This window comes from Salmo trutta, unplaced genomic scaffold (assembly GCF_901001165.1).
Source record: "Salmo trutta unplaced genomic scaffold, fSalTru1.1, whole genome shotgun sequence".
In the NCBI taxonomy this organism is placed as follows: Eukaryota; Metazoa; Chordata; class Actinopteri; order Salmoniformes; family Salmonidae; genus Salmo; species Salmo trutta.
The window spans coordinates 79,858-89,161 of record NW_021822710.1 but is presented as its reverse complement, the minus strand read 5'-3'; the positions used below and the strand labels follow the sequence as shown (position 1 = coordinate 89,161).

The window sequence follows — 9,304 nt, the reverse complement described above, 5'->3', positions numbered from 1 at the left end:
CTGGTACTGGTACTATAGCAGTAGGGTCCTGGTACTATAGCAGTAGGGTCCTGGTACTATAGCGGTAGGGTCCTGGTACTATAGCAGTAGGGTCCTGGTACTATAGCAGTAGGGTCCTGGTACTAGAGCAGTAGGGTCCTGGTACTATAGCAGTAGGGTCCTGGTACTGGTACTATAGCAGTAGGGTCCTGGTACTAGAGCAGTAGGGTCCTGGTACTATAGCAGTAGGGTCCTGGTACTGGTACTATAGCAGTTGGGTCCTGGTACTATAGCAGTAGGGTCCTGGTACTATAGCAGTAGGGTCCTGGTACTATAGCAGTAGGGTCCTGGTACTGGTACTATAGCAGTAGGGTCCTGGTACTATAGCAGTAGGGTCCTGGTACTATAGCAGTAGGGTCCTGGTACTATAGCAGTAGACCAGTAAATGAGGAGGACTGCTATAGAGTAGACTATTAAATGAGGACTGCTATAGAGTAGACTAGTAAATGGGGAGGACTGCTGTAGAGTAGACTAGTAAATGAGGACTGCTATAGAGTAGACTATTAAATGAGGACTGCTATAGAGTAGACTAGTAAATGAGGAGGACTGCTATAGAGTAGACTAGTAAATGAGGAATGCTATAGAGTAGACTAGTAAATGGGGACTGCTATAGAGTAGACTAGTAAATGAGGAGGACTGCTATAGAGTAGACTATTAAATGAGGACTGCTATAGAGTAGACTAGTAAATGGGAAGGACTGCTATAGAGTAGACTAGTAAATGAGGAGGACTGCTATAGAATAGACTAGTAAATGAGGACTGCTATAGAGTAGACTAGTAAATGAGGACTGCTATAGAGTAGACTAATAAATGTTGAGGACTGCTATAGAGTAGACTAGTAAATGAGGAGGACTGCTATAGAGTAGACTAGTAAATGAGGAGGACTGCTATAGAGTAGACTAGTAAATGAGGAGGACTGCTATAGAGTAGACTATTAAATGAGGACTGCTATAGAGTAGACTAGTAAATGGGGAGGACTGCTATAGAGTAGACTAGTAAATGAGGAGGACTGCTGTAGAGTAGACTAGTAAATGAGGAGGACTGCTATAGAGTAGACTAGTAAATGAGGAGGACTGCTATAGAGTAGACTATTAAATGAGGACTGCTATAGAGTAGACTAGTAAATGAGGAGGACTGCTATAGAGTAGACTAGTAAATGAGGACTGCTATAGAGTAGACTAGTAAATGAGGAGGACTGCTGTAGAGTAGACTAGTAAATGAGGAGGACTGCTATAGAGTAGACTATTAAATGAGGACTGCTATAGAGTAGACTAGTAAATGGGGAGGACTGCTATAGAGTAGACTAGTAAATGGGGAGGACTGCTATATAGTAGACTAGTAAATGAGGAGGACTGCTATAGAGTAGACTATTAAATGAGGACTGCTATAGAGTAGACTAGTAAATGGGGAGGACTGCTATAGAGTAGACTAGTAAATGAGGAGGACTGCTATAGAGTAGACTAGTAAATGAGGACTGCTATAGAGTAGACTAGTAAATGAGGAGGACTGCTATAGAGTAGACTAGTAAATGGGGAGGACTGCTGTAGAGTAGACTAGTAAATGAGGACTGCTATAGAGTAGACTAGTAAATGAGGACTGCTATAGAGTAGACTAGTAAATGGGGAGGACTGCTGTAGAGTAGACTAGTAAATGAGGACTGCTATAGAGTAGACTAGTAAATGAGGACTGCTATAGAGTAGACTAGTAAATGGGGAGGACTGCTGTAGAGTAGACTAGCCCATAATGACAAAGTGAAAACAGGCTTTTAGAAATGTCATGGAGGTGACCAAGAACCCAATGGTCACTCTGACAGAGCTCCAGAGTCCCTCTGTGGAGATGGGAGAACTTTCAAGATGGACAACCATCTCTGCAGCACTCCACCAATCAAGGCAGGCGGAAGCCACTTCTCAGTAAAAGGCACATTACAGCCCACTTGGAGTTTGCCAAAAGGCACCTGAAGGACTCTCACACCATGAGAAACAAGATTCTCTGGTCTGATGAAACCAAGATTGAACTCTTTGGCCTGAATGCCAAGCGTCACGTCTGGAGGAAACCTGGCACCATCCCTACGGTGAAGCATGGTGGTGACAGCATCATGCTGTGGGGATGTTTTTCAGTGGCAGGGACTGAGAAACTAGTCAGGATTGAGGGAAAGATGAACGGAGCAAAGTACCTGGATGAAAACCTGCTCCAGAGCGCTCAGGACCTCAGACTGGGGTGAAGGTTCACCTTCCAACAGGACAACGACCCTAAGCACACAGCCAAGACAACGCAGGAATGGCTTCAGGACAAGTCTCTGAATGTCCTTGAGTGGCCCAGCCAGAGCCTGGACTTGAACCCAATCTAAACATCTCTGGAGAGACCTGAAAATAGCTGTGCAGCGACGCTCCTCATCCAACCTGACAGAGTTTGAGAGGATCTGCAGTGAAGAATGGAAGAAACTCCCCAAATACAGGTGTGCCAAGCTTGTAGCATCCTACCCAAGAAGACTAGAGGCTGTAATCGCTGCCAAAGGTGCTTTAACAAAGTACTGAGTAAAGGGTCTGAATACTTATGTAAATGTGATATTACATTTTTTGGGGGCAAAATTTTCTAAAAACTTGTTTTTGTTTATGGAGTATTGTGTGTAGATTGATGAGGGGGGAAAAAGTTTGAAATACATTTTAGAATAAGGCTGTAACGTAACAAAATGTGGGAAAAGTCACAGGGCCTGAATACTTTCCGAATGTAGTGTATGAAGTGCTGAGAACATTTAGCTATAGAGAAACCTCTATATAGAGGAGACTGGACAGATAGAGAGATGTTAAAACAACTAGAGGGGCTGTGTGTTGAGCTATAGAGAAACCTCTATATATTCCCATTTGGCTCTGATCAAATGGCACCTTATTGCCATAGAGCTCTGGTCAAATGGCACCTTATTCCCATAGAGCTCTGGTCAAATGGCACCTTATTCCTAAAGGGCTCTGGTCAAATGCACCTTATCACCAAAGAGCTCTGGTCAAATGGCACCTTATTCCCATTGATCTCTGGTCAAATGGCACCTTATTCCCAAAGAGCTCTGGTGAAATGGCACCTTATTCCCATAGAGCTCTGGTCGAATTGCACCTTATTCACATAGAGTGTGTTGTGGATTAGCTACTAAGTCTTTCAAGGTTCTGGTCAGTGTTGTGGATTAGTTACTAAGTCTCTCAGGGGCCTGGTCATTGTTGTGGATTAGTTACTAAGTCTCTCAGGGTCCTGGTCAGTGTTGTGGATTAGTTACTAAGTCTCTCAGGGGCCTGGTCATTGTTGTGGATTAGTGAGAAGGTTTTAGGGTCTTACTAAGTCTCCCTCTACTGTACTAGACTGTGTAATGGGACTGATAGATACTAGGCTGGGTTCTACAGGGTAGTTGGTGTAATGGGTGGTAGTGGGACTGATAGATACTAGGCTGGGTTATACAGGGTAGTTGGTATAATGGGTGGTAGTGGGACTGATAGATACTAGGCTGGGTTCTACAGGGTAGTTGGTGTAATGGGTGGTAGTGGGACTGATAGATACTAGGCTGGGTTCTACACGGTAGTTGGTGTAATGGGTGGTGGTGGGACTGATAGATACTAGGCTGGGTTCTACAGGGTAGTCGGTGTAATGGGTGGTAGTGGGACTGATGGTTCTACAGGGTAGTCGGTGTAATGGGTGGTAGTGGGACTGATAGATATTAGGCTGGGTTCTACAGGGTAGTTGGTGTAATGGGTGGTAGTGGGACTGATAGATACTAGGCTGGGCTCTACAAGGTAGTCGGTGTTCTGGGTGGTAGTGGGACTGATAGATACTAGGCTGGGTTCTACAGGGTAGTTGGTGTAATGGGTGGTAGTGGGACTGATAGATACTAGGCTGGGTTCTACAGGGTAGTCGGTGTAATGGGTGGTGGTGGGACTGATAGATACTAGGCTGGGTTCTACAGGGTAGTCGGTGTACTGGGTGGTAGTGGGACTGATAGATACTAGGCTGGGTTCTACAGGGTAGTTGGTGTAATGGGACTGATAGATACTAGGCTGGGTTCAACAGGGTAGTCGGTGTAATGGGTGGTAGTGGGACTGATGGTTCTACAGGGTAGTTGGTGTAATGGGTGGTAGTGGGACTGATAGATACTAGGCTGGGTTCTACAGGGTAGTTGGTGTACTGGGTGGTAGTGGGACTGATAGATACTAGGCTGGGTTCTACAGGGTAGTTGGTGTAATGGGTGGTAGTGGGACTGATAGATACTAGGCTGGGTTCTACAGGGTAGTTGGTGTACTGGGTGGTAGTGGGACTGATAGATACTAGGCTGGGTTCTACAGGGTAGTTGGTGTACTGGGTGGTAGTGGGACTGATAGATACTAGGCTGGGTTCTACAGGGTAGTCGGTGTACTGGGTGGTAGTGGGACTGATAGATACTAGGCTGGGTTCTACAGGGTAGTCGGTGTTCTGGGTGGTAGTGGGACTGATAGATACTAGGCTGGGTTCTACAGGGTAGTTGGTGTAATGGGTGGTGGTGGGACTGATAGATACTAGGCTGGGTTCTACAGGGTAGTCGGTGTAATGGGACTGATAGATACTAGGCTGGGTTCTACAGGGTAGTTGGTGTAATGGGTGGTGGTGGGACTGATAGATACAAGGCTGGGTTCTCCAATAGAAAGAGGCCTCGCCCTACCATCTGCTCCTACCTTACCTTTGGAACCAAAGTTCGTTCAATCAATCAACCAATCAATCAATCAATCAACCAATCAATCCCTGACAGGCCAACAACACACATCATCACATCTGGTGTTTCTCTCTTTACGCTTCAACAAATAGACAATGACAACTTTACATAACACTTATTTTTTAAATATTAGTTACTTAGACAAGTCAGTTCCTCTCCTCTGTTTCCACGGTAACCTTGTCACTAAGATTCGGATGTTTGAGTCGTTCCTCTTCCATCTTGGTTGATCACAGACCCTGGTCTGTATAAAACCTCCTCAGTCCAGCTCTGGGTCGGTACAGACCCTGGTCTGTATAAAACCTCCTCAGTCCAGCTCGGTACAGACCCTGGTCTGTATAAAACCTCCTCAGTCCAGCTCTGGGTCGGTACAGACCCTGGTCTGTATAAAACCTCCTCAGTCCAGCTCTGGGTCGGTACAGACCCTGGTCTGTATAAAACCTCCTCAGTCCAGCTCTGGGTCGGTACAGACCCTGGTCTGTATAAAACCTCCTCAGTCCAGCTCTGGGTCGGTACAGACCCTGGTCTGTATTAAACCTCCTCAGTCCAGCTCGGGGTCGGTACAGACCCTGGTCTGTATAAAACCCCTCAGTCCAGCTCGGGGTCGGTACAGACCCTGGTCTGTATTAAACCTCCTCAGTCCAGCTCTGGGTCGGTACAGACCCTGGTCTGTATAAAACCTCCTCAGTCCAGCTCTGGGTCGATACAGACCCTGGTCTGTATAAAACCTCCTCAGTCCAGCTCTGGGTCGGTACAGACCCTGGTCTGTATTAAACCTCCTCAGTCCAGCTCGGTACAGACCCTGGTCTGTATAAAACCCCTCAGTCCAGCTCGGGGTCGGTACAGACCCTGGTCTGTACAGGTCATTCAAGAGAATAAACAACAGATGGGTCTAGTATTATCGATGTTCTCACACGAAGGAGAAAAGAAAATTAAAAGATGGCTACAAACTCCGCGCAGTGCAGACATCCCCCTGCAGTGACAGCTACTTTCAATCAATGGAAAAAGTCATGTATTTATGCTTGGTTCCTCTCTGTGTAGCAGGTTGGTAATGTTGTGTTGAGTTGTAGCAGGTTGGTAATGTTGTGTTGAGTTGTAGCAGGTTGGTAATGTTGTGTTTAGTTGTAGCAGGTTGGTAATGTTGTGTTTAGTTGTAGCAGGTTGGTAATGTTGTGTTTAGTTGTAGCAGGTTGGTAACGTTGTGTTTAGTTGTAGCAGGTTGGTAATGTTGTGTTTAGTTGTAGCAGGTTGGTAATGTTGTGTTGAGTTGTAGCAGGTTGGTAATGTTGTGTTGAGTTGTAGCAGGCTGGTAATGTTGTGTTTAGTTGTAGCAGGTTGGTAATGTTGTGTTTAGTTGTAGCAGGTTAGTAATGTTGTGTTTAGTTGTAGCAGGTTGGTAATGTTGTGTTTAGTTGTAGCAGGTTAGTAATGTTGTGTTTAGTTGTAGCAGGTTGATAATGTTGTGTTTAGTTGTAGCAGGTTGGTAATGTTGTAGCAGGTTAGTAATGTTGTAGCAGGTTGGTAAAGTTGTGTTGAGTTGTAGCAGGTTGGTAATGTTTTGTTTACTTGTAGCAGGTTGGATATTGTTGCGTTTAGTTGTAGCAGGTTGATAATGTTGTGTTTAGTTGTAGCAGGTTGGTAATGTTGTAGCAGGTTGGTAATGTTGTGTTTAGTTGTAGCAGGTTGGTAACGTTGTGTTTAGTTGTAGCAGGTTGGTAATGTTGTGTTTAGTTGTAGCAGGTTGGTAATGTTGTGTTTCGTTGTAGCAGGTTGGTAATGTTGTGTTTAGTTGTAGCAGGTTAGTAATGTTGTGTTTAGTTATAGCAGGTTGGTAATGTTGTGTTTAGTTGTAGCAGGTTGGTAATGTTGTGTTTAGTTGTAGCAGGTTGGTAATGTTGTGTTTAGTTGTAGCAGGTTGGTAATGTTGTGTTTAGTTGTAGCAGGTTGATAATGTTGTGTTTAGTTGTAGCAGGTTGATAATGTTGTGTTTAGTTGTAGCAGGTTGGTAATGTTGTGTTTAGTTGTAGCAGGTTGATAATGTTGTGTTTAGTTGTAGCAGGTTGATAATGTTTTGTTGAGTTGTAGCAGGTTGATAATGTTGTGTTTAGTTGTAGCAGGTTGGTATTGTTGTGTTTAGTTGTAGCAGGTTGGTAATGTTGTGTTTAGTTGTAGCAGGTTGGTAATGTTGTGTTTAGTTGTAGCAGGTTTGTAATGTTGTGTTTAGTTGTAGCAGGTTGATAATGTGTTTCGTTGTAGCAGGTTGATAATGTTGTGTTTAGTTGTAGCAGGTTGATAATGTTGTGTTTAGTTGTAGCAGGTTGGTAATGTTGTGTTTAGTTGTAGCAGGTTGGTAATGTTGTGTTTCGTCGTAGCAGGTTGGTAATGTTGTGTTTAGTTGTGCAGGTTGGTAATGTTGTATTTAGTTGTAGCAGGTTGATAATGTTGTGTTTAGTTGTAGCAGGTTGATAATGTTGTGTTTAGTTGTAGCAGGTTGATAATGTTGTGTTTAGTTGTAGCAGGTTGGTAATGTTGTGTTTAGTTGTAGCAGGTTGGTAATGTGTTTAGTTGTAGCAGGTTGGTAATGTGTTTAGTTGTAGCAGGTTGATAATGTTGTGTTTACTTGTAGCAGGTTGGTAATGTTGTGTTTAGTTGTAGCAGGTTGATAATGTTGTGTTTAGTTGTAGCAGGTTGATAATGTTGTGTTTAGTTGTAGCAGGTTGGAAATGTTGTGTTTAGTTGTAGCAGGTTGATAATGTTGTGTTTAGTTGTAGCAGGTTGGTAAGGTTGAGTTGAGTTGTAGCAGGTTGGTAATGTTGTGTTTCGTTGTAGCAGGTTGGTAATGTTGTGTTTCGTTGTAGCAGGTTGATAATGTTGTGTTTAGTTGTAGCAGGTTGATAATGTTGTGTTTAGTTGTAGCAGGTTGATAATGTTGTGTTTCGTTGTAGCAGGTTGATAATGTTGTGTTTAGTTGTAGCAGGTTGATAATGTTGTGTTTAGTTGTAGCAGGTTGATAATGTTGTGTTTAGTTGTAGCAGGTTGGTAATGTTGTGTTTAGTTGTAGCAGGTTGGTAATGTTGTGTTTAGTTGTAGCAGGTTGATAATGTTGTGTTTAGTTGTAGTAGGTTGGTAATGTTGTATTTAGTTGTAGCAGGTTGATAATGTTGTGTTTAGTTGTAGCAGGTTGATAATGTTGTGTTTAGTTGTAGCAGGTTGATAATGTTGTGTTTAGTTGTAGCAGGTTGGTAATGTTGTGTTTAGTTGTAGCAGGTTGGTAATGTGTTTAGTTGTAGCAGGTTGGTAATGTGTTTAGTTGTAGCAGGTTGGTAATGTTGTGTTTAGTTGTAGCAGGTTGGTAATGTGTTTAGTTGTAGCAGGTTGGTAATGTGTTTAGTTGTAGCAGGTTGATAATGTTGTGTTTACTTGTAGCAGGTTGGTAATGTTGTGTTTAGTTGTAGCAGGTTGATAATGTTGTGTTTAGTTGTAGCAGGTTGATAATGTTGTGTTTAGTTGTAGCAGGTTGGAAATGTTGTGTTTAGTTGTAGCAGGTTGATAATGTTGTGTTTAGTTGTAGCAGGTTGGTAAGGTTGAGTTGAGTTGTAGCAGGTTGGTAATGTTGTGTTTCGTTGTAGCAGGTTGGTAATGTTGTGTTTCGTTGTAGCAGGTTGATAATGTTGTGTTTAGTTGTAGCAGGTTGATAATGTTGTGTTTAGTTGTAGCAGGTTGATAATGTTGTGTTTCGTTGTAGCAGGTTGATAATGTTGTGTTTAGTTGTAGCAGGTTGATAATGTTGTGTTTAGTTGTAGCAGGTTGATAATGTTGTGTTTAGTTGTAGCAGGTTGGTAATGTTGTGTTTAGTTGTAGCAGGTTGGTAATGTTGTGTTTAGTTGTAGCAGGTTGATAATGTTGTGTTTAGTTGTAGTAGGTTGGTAATGTTGTATTTAGTTGTAGCAGGTTGATAATGTTGTGTTTAGTTGTAGCAGGTTGATAATGTTGTGTTTAGTTGTAGCAGGTTGATAATGTTGTGTTTAGTTGTAGCAGGTTGGTAATGTTGTGTTTAGTTGTAGCAGGTTGGTAATGTGTTTAGTTGTAGCAGGTTGGTAATGTTGTGTTGAGTTGTAGAAGGTTGGTAATGTTGTGTTTAGTTTTACTGGTTGGTAATGTTGTGTTTAGTTGTAGCAGGTTGATAATGTTGTGTTTAGTTGTAGAAGGTTGATAATGTTGTGTTGAGTTGTAGCAGGTTGGTAATGTTGTGTTTAGTTGTAGCAGGTTGATAATGTTGTGTTTAGTTGTAGCAGGTTGGTAATGTTGTAGCAGGTTGGTAATGTTGTGTTTAGTTGTTGCAGGTTAGTAATGTTGTGTTTAGTTGTAGCAGGTTGATAATGTTGTGTTTAGTTATAGCAGGTTGGTAATGTGTTTAGTTGTAGCAGGTTGGTAATGTTGTGTTGAGTTGTAGCAGGTTGGTAATGTTGTGTTTAGTTGTAGCAGGTTGGTAATGTTGTGTTTAGTTGTAGCAGGTTGGTAATGTTGTGTTTAGTTGTAGCAGGTT

The 9,304-nt window shown here is 42.7% G+C and overlaps 1 long non-coding RNA gene across 1 annotated transcript; it reads right to left on the bottom strand.

Annotated features, from left to right (window-relative positions):
• Positions 1 to 4,816: 4,816 nt before the first annotated feature.
• On the bottom strand, positions 4,817 to 5,567 carry LOC115183962 (uncharacterized). Its single transcript, XR_003874138.1, has 2 exons — positions 5,104 to 5,567; positions 4,817 to 5,061 (listed from the first exon to the last, which is right to left on the bottom strand). It is a non-coding gene; the product is annotated as an uncharacterized LOC115183962 (long non-coding RNA).
• Positions 5,568 to 9,304: the final 3,737 nt, after the last annotated feature.